This window comes from Hordeum vulgare, chromosome 2H, assembly GCF_904849725.1.
Source record: "Hordeum vulgare subsp. vulgare chromosome 2H, MorexV3_pseudomolecules_assembly, whole genome shotgun sequence".
In the NCBI taxonomy this organism is placed as follows: Eukaryota; Viridiplantae; Streptophyta; class Magnoliopsida; order Poales; family Poaceae; genus Hordeum; species Hordeum vulgare.
The window spans coordinates 28,958,005-28,970,495 of record NC_058519.1 but is presented as its reverse complement, the minus strand read 5'-3'; the positions used below and the strand labels follow the sequence as shown (position 1 = coordinate 28,970,495).

The window sequence follows — 12,491 nt, the reverse complement described above, 5'->3', positions numbered from 1 at the left end:
GGGGCGGGGCGCTGTTTTAGCAGCGGCGGTTGAACATACTCTTATAGACACCCAAGTACCTTAGCGAAGGATAGGATACGGGAGCCATGCTTCTCAAGCCTTCCCACATGGTCGCCCCGTTCGTCCTGTCGATGCCGCCTCGAGGCCACCGGCAGCTATGATTGTTGGCAGTTCGTCCTCAACGGCTTCGGCGGCGCGAACCTGACGCTCGGCGGCGCGAGCACAGTCCTGCCGAACGGTCTCCTCATGCTGACCAACGGTGCCACCAGCAAGATGAAAGGCCATGCCTTCCACCCGTCCCCGCTGCCGTTCGGTTCCGGTTCGAACGGCACGGGCCCCGTGCAGTCCTTCTCGACCACCTTCGTCTTCGCCATCTTCGGCCACGGCCGGCATGCCGACCTTAGCGTCCGCGGCCTGGCCTTTCTCATCTCCGCCTCCTGGCATGCAGGTGCTCTCCACTGCGTTGGCAAGCCAGCCCTTGGGCCACAGCAACGGCAACCAGAACGCCAGCATCTTCGCCATGGAGTTCGACACGCACTCTATAATGCCCAGTTCAGTGACATCAAGAACAAGTACGTCGGTGTCGACGGTGATAGCCTGGTGTCCCTCAATTCCGCCAACATCAGAAACTACGATGACGGCACCGGGCGGTTGCTAAACCTATCTGTGATAAGCTGGAAAGCCATCCAAGTGTAGGTGGACTATGACAGCAAGGAAACGGTGATCACTATGACCATGGCTCCCCTGGGCGTGGTCAGGCCCAAGCGGCCCATGCTGCAGACCACCATCGACCTCTGTGGTGTGGTGCAGAGCACGGCATACGTCGGATTCTCGTCGGCGATGCGCATTATCACCTCCGGACACTTCATCCTCGGCTGGAGCTTTGCGCTGCACGGCCCGGCCCCGATACTGGACATCTCGGTGATGCCGGCCTTGCCATCGGCATGGACCAACAAAAACCAATCCATCCCGCCACCGTCCATGTCCATGTCACTGAAGCTCATGCTGGCCTTAGCATCGGTGACACTGATTTCGGTTGGCGTCGGACTTTACGTCTGTGCAAGACGGCGTATCAATATCTCCGAGGTGCAAGAGGACTGGGAGGTTTCGTTAAGCCCCAACCGATTCTCTTACAAAGACTTGTTTCATGCGACAGAGGGGTTCGGTGAGAAGAACCTGCTTTTTTTTGGAAAAGGAGGAATAACCCCCGGCCTCTCCATCAATCGATGCATGCAGCCATATTATTGATAAGCAAAAGTAACAACAAAGACTGAAAATAAACCATATCTTAATAACTTGCCACATCCGGCGTAACTAATATGAGACTACGATATGCCTATACATCTAGTCTATTACTAGCACGCCATCCAAACCGGTTGAAGATAACCCGTGCTGCCATCTCCCATCGGTTGCATCCAGTAGCCATAAGATCCTTGATGTCCACATGACTGAGTAATGATCATATACGGATCCAGGACGTTGCTCGAAGTAAGACCTGCAAAAAATTGTTGAATTTCTTCCCATTAAAGATTATGTCGTTCCTGGTATTCCATATAGCCCATAAGAGAGCACATGTGTCAATTCTAATAAGTTTCGATACTGTAACGTTGACTCCATTGAGCCACGTTGTAAAAATAGAATCCACGTTTGTAGGTGGAATCACATTAAAAGCAATATGGACAGTGCGTCAGAGTAGTTTTACGAGAGGGAAGTCCAAAAAAAAGGTCTGGTTGTTTCATGTTGATGGCAGTAACAGCAATTAGAACTACCTCTCCAACTACGTTTAATTAAATTACCTTTGGTTAATACCACACCTTTGTGCATAAAGCACATAAAGATTTTAATCCGTAATGGCACTCTAATATTCCAGATATGCAGAGATGTAGCTAACGGTCCTGTATTGATCAAATATGTATACATGGATTTTACTGAGAATATCCCATTCACAGTTAAAATCCATCTAACGTTGTCCAGAATATTTGTTAATTGGACCTGGACCTGCATAAGTCTTCTTACCAAGTGTATCCATGCCTCCCAACGTGTACCTACTAGAGCTCTCCTGAAGTGCATATTAATAGATACAGATTGTAAAACTGTGGACACATAGTCCTGTTTACGCTGTGCAATATTGTAGAGCATGGGATATTGTAGAGCAAGTGGTGTGTTACCAAGCCAAGTATCTTCCCAAAATCTTGTCGAGGTACCCTTCCCTACAATAAATTTAACCCTTTGGAAAAATGAACACTTTATCCTCATAAGCCCTTTCCAAAAAGGAGAATCATTGGGCCTAATTGTTGCTTCAGCTAAAGTTCTTGTGTTAAGATACTTATTTCTTAAGATTTGAATCCACATACCTTCAGTCTCAGTGGATAATCTATAAATCCATTTGCTAAGTAAGCATTTGTTCTTAACTTCTAGATTTTCAATTCCCAATCCGCCCTGATCTTTGGGTCTACAAATCATATCCCAACGAGCTAATCTGTATTTTTTCTTATTCTCATCAGATTGCCAAAAAAACGTGATCTATAAAAATCTAGTCTTTTGCGTACCCCCTTAGGTATCTCGAAAAAAGAAAAAAGAAACATGGGTAGGCTTGTTAACACAGAGTTAATTAAAATCAACCTTCCTCCATATGACATAAGCTTGCCCTTCCAGCAACTTAGTTTCTTTTCAAATCGTTCTTCAATACATTTCCATTCTTTATTTGTTAAACGTCTATGATGTATAGGAATCCCAAGATAGCTAAAAGGAAGAGAACCCATCTCACAACCAAATAGCTGCCGATATGCATCTTGCTGATCTCTTGCATTCCCAAAGCATAAGAGTTCACTTTTGTTAAAATTAATTTTCAACCCCGATAATTGTTCGAATAAACACAATATTAGTTTCATATTCCTCGCTTTCTCCATATCATGTTCCATGAAAATAATTGTATTATCCGCATATTGTAGGATAGACACACCCCACCATCTACCAGATATGGAATAAGACCACCTATTTGACCTTTCTCTTTGGCTCTTTGAATGAGTATTGCCAACATGTCTGCTACTATGTTAAACAATACAAGTGACATTGAATCACCCTGTCTTAACCCCTTATGTGTTTGGAAGAAATTAGCAATGTCATCATTAACTTTAACTCCAACACTCCCTTTATTCATGAAAGTGTCAACCTGCTGTCTCCACTTATCATTAAACCCTTTCATACGTAAAGCTTGTGGAAGAAAAGACCACTTTACTTTATCATAAGCTTTTTCAAAATCCACTTTAAAGATAACCCATCTAGTTTATTTGTGTGAATTTCATGAAGCGTTTCATGTAAGACGACAACACCCTCCAAGATGTGTCTCCCTGGCATAAACGCCGACTGGGTTGGTTGGACAACAACATCAGCTATCTTCGTTAATCTGTTAGTTGCAACCTTAGTAAAAATCTTGAAACTCACATTGAGTAAACAAATTGGTTTGAACTGTTGAATGCGCAAAGCGTCCACCTTTTTTGGCAACGGCGTGATTGTTCCAAAATTTAGGTGAAATAGTTGAGGTCTACCATTAAATAAATCATAGAACATAGCCATTAAATCCCCCTTAATGACATTCCAATACTTTTTATTAAATTCTGCAGGGAACCCATCTGGTCCCGGAGCTTTATTAAGTTTCATTTGTGCTATTGAATCGTATACCTCCTTTTCTGTGAATGTGACTACTAAAGCCTCATTCTCTTGTTCATTAAGTTGTGGTATATCTTGGACATTATTTTCATCCAAAGAGATCATGGTCTCCTCATGTTTACACTAGTGGGGACGGGGCCTTTAGCCCCGGCCCGTAAGGGGTTTTAGTCCCGGTTCACCAACCGGGACTAAAGGGGCGGGACTAAAGGCCTAACCTTTAGTCCCGGCCCTGTTACAAGCCGGGACTAAAGGTGCTCCACGTGGGCGCCTCGTAGCGCCCCAAGGGCAGGCCTTTTAGTCCCGGTTCGTTACACGGACCGGGACTAAAAATTTCAGATTTTGCTTATTTTTGGGTTTTTTTGAATGAAATTATTTTTGGGTTTTAGGGTTTTAGGGTTTTGGTGTTCGGAAGATTAACGTGATGCCTCGTTTGGTGTTCGGGAATTAGTTTTCATATAATTTAAATAGAAATAATTATGCATATATATATATAAGATTAACTTATCTTACAAGCGAGCATATATATACAATTATTTGCAGATCTGAATTATCGGGACTAGAGCCCGTCTATTCGATTACATGGACGAACATCAGTAATGGCCCCTAGCTACACTAAATTCTCCTTTGTCATCTATAGCTTCCGTCCTCAGAAAGGTCGCAAGCTCCTCTGCAACAGCAATCGCGCGTTGCTCTGGTAGGACCTTCGTCCTCATGGCCGTGTACTATATAAGAAGAGGAGATGAATATGAATATCAATCATGATAACAAAGAATGACGGGTAAAAATAGAGGTGTGAATGTTCATTGCTTACGTCGAATCTGTGATCCTTGTGCTCAGAGGTAAACGTGCGAATGGTCTCGCAAACATAGTATCTGCATAGATGCGTTCCCCGTGGCTGCTGGTTGCACTTTACGAGAATATATTATATATAATCAAAATAATAATCTAGCATCATAGATGTATTGAAAATAGAAGTATATCATACTACTACTTACCTGAGCCGCTCTAAAGGTCAGCTTCTCAGGCTCGATACCGGGAGTCACGCACTTGAACCGCTTCCAAACCCTGCTCGACATGGATAATGATTTGCTAAGTTTTTCATTAATTGATATATCAGAAAATCATCGAAAGAGACCGATAGAGCACAAGAATGATTGAAATTACCCTTGGAGCATGTCCTGCAGGCTTTGGAACTGTTCCAAGGGTCTCGATAATGGGTCGAAGGCATCAACTCTTAACTTATCAATTTGAATGTCCAACAGAATCCAATGAAAGCTGCACATGTATATATATATATATATATATATATATATATATATATATATATATCTGTGTGTGTGTGTGTGTGTGTGTGTCAGTAACTTATCAATTACACTTATAAGTGAATGGACACAACAGAGTAAAGACCCTCACCTGAAGTTGTATGGAAACAGTATGTGGTCACAGAAAGTTTGATCTGTTAGAAACCTTAGAAGGTTTTCCTCCATCTCCTTGGGTTTATCAGTTAGCGTCGCTATATGTATTTTATCTGGGTCAATAAACCCAATATTTATGATGTTCTTTTTTTTACAATCCAGAATCTTCATTCTGCATAATAGAGTACAAGTTATATATAGACAATGAATTGAAATAACTAAACAAGTATATGTAGACAACGAATTGAAAAACTTACAGACAATAGCAACTCATAAGCGATTTGTCGAGGGCGTCGCCATTGTACATCTGGAAGAGTTCATCAAAGTCGATATGGATTTCTTCGGGGCGGTCGTAGTACTCCCGTGGGACACTTACCACGATCATCGTTCTCCCATTCTTTGATTCACTTAAGTACCATGTATGCAAGTAACGCATATTTGTTGGGAGATCATCTTTGCTGACCAAAGGCGCTCCCATGACAAACTGTGGCTAAGGGGCTACCACAGCCTTCGGTAACCTGTCGTCTTGGGAAGCCAGAATGTCTTCAACCGAGATACCCCATTCAACCGCCCACTTCTTTGCTAATTCGAAATCTTGCCCCTGCACCGGAGGGGAGACATTCTCGGTTAACACCCTGAGGGGTGGGATCGACTGTTTGGCCTGTTGTCCAAGCTGAGGAATGTCTGATTTTTCTTGCTTGTAGTTGAACTTGATTTGCTCCCACTTGCACTTGCACGTGATCTGCTCTTTTTCACTTCCTTCTGCAATGTGCGTGTATAGTCATCAGGCTTATGGTGTAAGTCATACTGTGACGGAAGGTTCATGAAGTATTTTGCAAATGCTATTTGCTTCTCGGTGTATTCCGGGCGGGGCTCGGGTTCCTTCTTTTTCATCTGCGCATCAGGATGTTCCTTTGCTATCCTGGCGTTTTCCTCGGGGGTACAATCATAAGGTCTGATAGGAAGATTAGCATGAGGTACCTTTGGGAGGGGCGACCGTTTGCGCTTTGGGGGGCTCCGTCGCTTAGAAATCGTTGGCGGAGCGTTCTTGGTGGCACGCTTCCGCTTAGTATCCGGAGCGGGTGGCGGCGGAGACGGACGACCCAAGTCCGGCGGCGGTGATCGAGATGGACTCGTGTTGTGCTGGCCGACGTCATGTGGAGGGCTTGGAGGTAATGGAGGTGTAGGTGACCTGCGACGACTCAGAGACGGTGTTGTCCTTGGGGCCGAGCCTGGAAGCTTGATGTAGTTCTTGTCCCATAGGATGACTCCACCCAGTACTTCTCCGAGTGTCCTCTCATCTTCGGGTCCAGCTATGTCGAGCTCCATATCATGAAACCCCGCCATGATTTCATCCACCTCGACTTTAGCAAAGCCAGGTGGAATCTCACGGCCATGCCAGCGTGCATCAGGGCCAGAAGGTAAAGCTTGTCCGACGGCCACCTTCATGGATATGTTCTTGAATTTCTGATGGAGTTCACATGATGTTGACTCCTTGATTCCATCCACGGGGTAGCCGGGACCGCCCTCTATCATTCTTCGTGCATCGTCGGGCGGGGCCTCAGATTCATCCACACTGCTTTTCCGCTTAGATGGAGCGCCGGTAATATCAAGTGCACGATCTTCCTGGCGGGCTACTCCTCTAAGCTCATCAATCTGCTTCTATTGCTCGTTAATCCTGGCAAGCAACTGGTTGAACTTTTCATTCTCCTCATCCTGCTGCCGCTTCTTTGCTCTCTCTCGGCTTCTGTAAGTGTCTTGGTCTCTGGCAAACCCAAGCCACCACGGGTAAGAACGACCGAAGCCTCGCGTTCGTCCTCCAAGTTCGTCATTGCCGAGGACCAGTGTGAGCAAATCTTTATCTCTATCTGCAGTGAACTTTCTTTTTCCCTCCTTAATTTCTTTCACTATCCTTTTCCAATTCTCCCTGGGTATCCTAAGACCGTCACTGCAGATGAGGTCTCCTGTTTCTTCGTCGTACGAACCACCATGCTCAAGGAACCAATTTCTTGCTCTCAATTCCCACTCATCACGGAGTGGTTCAGGTACGATGCCTTTATCTAGCAGATCTTGCTTTTTCTTATCCCACTTTGCGATGGCAGTCTCATAGCCCCCTGGCCCCAGCTTGTGGTGATATTTCTTCTTGTCGGCATTTATCTTGTTCTTTTCTGATAATGCCTGGGCATCTTCTGACTCCTTGTACTCTTGAAATGTCTTCTAGTGATTCGCCTGCTTGGCTAGATACCCCTCAAATACTGGCACTTTCTTTGTCTTCAGATAGTTTTTCCATAGCTTCTTCTTCCAGCTACGGAACAGTTCGGCCATCTTCTTTAGAGTCCACTGCTTGACTTTGGCCCTCAGTTTGTCTGTGGCGTCTTCATTATCACATTCTGGCAGGTTGAAATGTGACAAGAGATCATTCCAAATATTATCTTTGTACCTTTCGGCGACATAGTCACTATCGGCTGCCCCTTTGCGCTTGTTCCACTCCCGAACGCTGATCGGGACGTGATCCCGAACGAGAACTCTGCATTGCTTCTTGAATGTGTCAGCAGCATTCTTAGGAAGCTTGGGTTCGCCCGTAGGCAATATCACCTCAAAGGTGTAATGCCTCCGTGCATCCAACTTTCTAGTCGGGCCTCGTTTCATAGCTTTGCTCGATGTGGAGGCCTAAGAGAGAGAAACATTCGTCAAATGAATGTATATGTATACAATATAGAGCTATCTCCAATATTTTTCACATATTACAAGTGATTGTCGAACTTCATATGTATACCTCGCCGGACTTTATTATTTCTTCACCGGCTTCTCCATCAGTGGAGCTATCACCTTCTCCGTCATTGGACCTATCTCCTGCCCCATCGGCTTCATCTTCGTGTCGCTCGACCTCCATTCCATATCCGGAGGGGTTTAGATATGACGACGGAGATTCAGCTGGTTCAACGTCGGGGCCGTCTTTGATTATATCTTCGAGAAGTTCTTCCTCTTCGAGGTTCCTGATATGTGGATCCATAGTTCTGCAAAAAACGGACATTTGATCAGGAACTCCGTTCCAAAACAACTTTAGTCCCGGGTCGTGGCTCCACCCGGGACTCCTAGATTTCTGCATAGTCTTCAAAGTAGGAGTACTTTTCCAATTTGAGCATTCAATAAGCAAAACCAAATCGTAAAATAAAGTAGTATTCAAATTAGCATGCATTCAATTATAAGCAAATACATCATCTCTTTTGTCCGTACATCGTCGAATATTATCACTAATACTCCTCGAATACTATCATACATATAGCATCACTGATACATCTAGAACCGTAGCGCCCGACGGTTATCGGCGTGGGCGGTGGACACCCAAAGAGAAGGAACCATTACAGGATCATAGCTCCAGTGAGATCCCCGAAGAACCTGCCAGGTATGCTCGAACCTGCCCTCCAACGCAACCATGTAGCGACGGACGTGCTCATCCTCCTCGCTGACACGGTGACGTACCACCTCCGCGGTGTCCGGAAGCCTCGGCACCCTCACTGGCCCACGCGACCGCCACCAAACAAGGATCAGGTCAACGACGGGCTGGCTCCTCACCAACCTACGACCCCCGGAAGGTAGCACCTCCCAATACCAGCCGGGCGGAGCCCAGTCCCGAACAGGGCCCCTCTGATCAAGGAGGTGTCCTCCGCCGAGTCGATGACGAGGATGCGGGATAGGTATCGTAAAATGAACTAAAAAAATAAACTAGTTCTATTAATTTTCTTGCTAAAAATAAACTATTAACACTTAAGCATATACAATAGCAAAATTAAAATATTAACACTTAAGCATATATAATAGAAAAATTAAGCAATAATCTAAGAAACACTATTAACACTTAAGCATATACACTATACAATAGCAAAATTAAATGACAAAAAAAATATTTCTTCTTCTTGTAACCCTAAACTAATTTTTCCTCTTCTTCTATTTCTCCTCTTCTTCTACTTCTTCTTCTACTTCTACTTCTCCTCTTCTTCTACTACTTCTCCTCTTCTCTTCTTCTACTTCTTCTCTCCTCCTCTTCTAATTTTTTCTCTTCTTCTACTTCTCCTCTTCTTCTATTTTTCCTCTTCTTCTCCTCTCCCCCTCTTCTTATTCTCCTTTTTCTTCTTTTCTTCTCCTCCTCTTCTTATATTCCTTTTCCTAATTCTAAATATTACTAACCCTAATAATCTAGCACAAACCTAATAACAATAGGAATTAAATGACAAAAAAAATCTTTTTCTTTCTTTCTTCCCTTTTTCTTCCTTTCTTCTCCTTTTTCTTCCTTTATTCTCCTTTTTCTTCCTTTCTTCCTTTTTTCTTCTTTTCTTCTCATTTTTCTTCTTTTCTTTTCCTTCCCTTTTTCTTCTTTTCTTCTCCTTTTTCTTCCTTTCTTCTCCTTTTTCTTCCTTTCTTCTCCTTTTTCTTCCTTTCTTCTCCTTTTTCTTCTTTTCTTCTCCTTTTTCTTCTTTTCTTCTACTGGCCGGAGTGTTGGGCAGGAGGGGGCGGGGGGCTTACCAGCCGGAGGTGTCGATGGCGCGCGGCGAGGAGGGCGCCGCGCGACGAGGAGGACGGCGGCGGCGAGGAGGACGTCGGCGACGACGAGGAGGACGGCAGGCGAAGGCGAGGAGGACGGCGGGCAGCCTGACGGCGTCGTCGAGGTCATCGGTGTGCCGCGCCGGGCAGGAGAAGGAGAGGAAGAAGAAGAGAAACGAACGATTTGGGTTGGAATTTTTCTAACTCCCGCTTATATAGGTGGATCTTTAGTCCCGGTTCGTGGCTCGAACCGGGACTAAAGACCCCCTTTAGTCCCGGGTGGAGCCACGACCCGGGACTAAAGGCCTCTTTTCGGTCAGACCAGAAGGCGGGAAGCAGGGGGTCTTTAGTCCCGGTTGGAGCCACGCACCGGGACTAAATCCCCTCCTCGGCTGCACGATAAGTTTAGTCCCACCTCACCCAGCGAGGGGGACTAACACTTGTTTATAAGCCCCGTCGCAGCCACTACTGGAAAAACATAATTTGCCGACAGCTTTAAGCTTTGCCGTCAGCAATTTCACGGGGCTGACGACAAAGAGACTTTGCCCTCAGCCAAAATAAATGCTGACGGCATAGGAGAGGCTGACGACATAGAAAATCTATGCCGTCCGCTTTATCTAAGCCGTTAGCCAGCTGACGGCAAAGGACAAAAACACTGTCGGCATAGGGAGGCTGACGGCATAGGGGGCTCACCCGGTCGCACGTTCGACCAATGCTTAACGGGGGTCGTCTTTGCCGACAGCCAGCTGAGGTCAAAGACTAACGGTTGTCTTTGCCGACAGCTGGCTGAGGGCAAAGACTAACGCCTGTCTTTGCCGACAGCTGGCTGAGGGCAAAGCCACGTGCCTTATCCCACCGTGCCTCGACCTAACCCCTCTTCTCTCTGTCACGTACCTCTCCCACCCTGCTCTCCCACCCAGCACCGCCCTGCCCTGCGCCGCCCCGCGCCGCCCCTGCTCGCCGACGCCGCCACACGCCCGCCCCGCCCTGCGCCGCCCCGCGCCCACCCCGCCCTGCGCCGCCCCGCCCTACGCCGCCCCTACTCGCCGGCGCCGCCCCGCGCCGCCCCTACTCGCCTCTGCCCCCGCGCCCGCCCCTACCCGCCTCTGCCCCGCGCCGCCCCTACTCGCCTCTGCCCCGTGTTGGGGAACGTCGCATGGGAGACAAAAATTCTCCTACGCGCACGAAGACCTATCATGGTGATGTCCATCTACGAGAGGGGATTTCCGATCTATGTACCCTTGTAGATCGCACAGCAGAAGCGTTAGTGAACGCGGTTGATGTAGTGGAACGTCCTCACGTCCCTCGATCCGCCCCGCGAACCGTCCCGCGATCCGTCCCACGATCTAGTGCCGAACGGACGGCACCTCCGCGTTCAGCACACGTACAGCTCGACGATGATCTCAGCCTTCTTGATCCGGCAAGAGAGACGGAGAGGTAGATGAGTTCTCCGGCAGCATGACGGCGCTCCGGAGGTTGGTGGTGATATGATCTCGGCAGGGCTCCGCCCGAGCTCCGCAAAAACGCGATCTAGAGGGAAAACCGTGGAGGTATGTGGTCGGGCTGCCGTGGCAAAAGTTGTCTCAAATCAGCCCTAAAACCTCTGTATATATAGGTGGGAGAGGGGGGCCTCCCCTTCCAACGGGGGAAGTCCTCCCCTTCCAAACCGAATCCAACTAGGTTTGGAAGGTGGAGTCCTTCTCTCCTTTCCCACCTCTCCTTTTTTTTCTTTCTCTTTGATTTCTTATCCTTTGGCGCATAGGGCCTTCTTGGGCTGTCCCACCAGCCCACCAAGGGCTGGTGCGCCACCCCCAAGGCCTATGGGCTTTCCCGGGGTGGGTTGCCCCCCCCCCCCCCCGGTGAACACCTGGAACCCATTCGTCATTCCCTGCACATTCCCGGTAACTCCGAAAACCCTCCGGTAATCAAATGAGGTCATCCTATATATCAATCTTCGTTTTCGGACCATTCCAGAAACCCTCGTGACGTCCGTGATCTCATATGGGACTCCGAAGAACATTGGGTAACCAACCATATAACTCAAATACGCATAAAACAACGTCGAACCTTAAGTGTGCAGACCCTGCGGGTTCGAGAACTATGCAGACATGACCCGAGTGACTCCTCGGTCAATATCCAATAGCGGGACCTGGATGCCCATATTGGATCCCACATATTCTACGAAGATCTTATCGTTTGAACCTCGGTGCCAAGGATTCATATAATCCCGTATGTCATTCCCTTTGTCCTTCGGTATGTTACTTGCCCGAGATTCGGTCGTTAGTATCCGCATACCTATTTCAATCTCGTTTACCGGCAACTTACGCTAAGTCACATTGCTTGCAAGGCTTGTGTGTGATGTTGTATTACCGAGTGGGCCCCGAGATACCTCTCCGTCACACGGAGTGACAAATCCCAGTCTCGATCCATACTAACTCAACGAACACCTTCGGATATACCTGTAGAGCATCTTTATAGTCACCCAGTTACGTTGCGACGTTTGATACACATAAAGCATTCCTCCGGTGTCAGTGAGTTATATGATCTCATGGTCATAGGAACAAATACTTGACACGCAGAAAACAGTAGCAACAAAATGACACGATCAACATGCTACGTCTATTAGTTTGGGTCTAGTCCATCACGTGATTCTCCTAATGACGTGATCCAGTTATCAAGCAACAACACCTTGTTCATAATCAGAAGACCCTGACTATCTTTGATCAACTGGCTAGCCAACTAGAGACTTGCTAGGGACAGTGTTTTGTCTATGTATCCACACATGTATATAAGTCTTCATTCAATACAATTATAGCATGGATAATAAATGATTATCTTGATACAGGAATTATAATAATAACTCTA

The 12,491-nt window shown here is 46.8% G+C and overlaps 1 pseudogene; it reads left to right on the top strand.

The window, feature by feature from the left end:
* Window positions 1-86: 86 nt before the first annotated feature.
* Window positions 87-12,491, top strand: part of LOC123424623 — a 47,751-nt pseudogene continuing 35,346 nt past the window's right edge.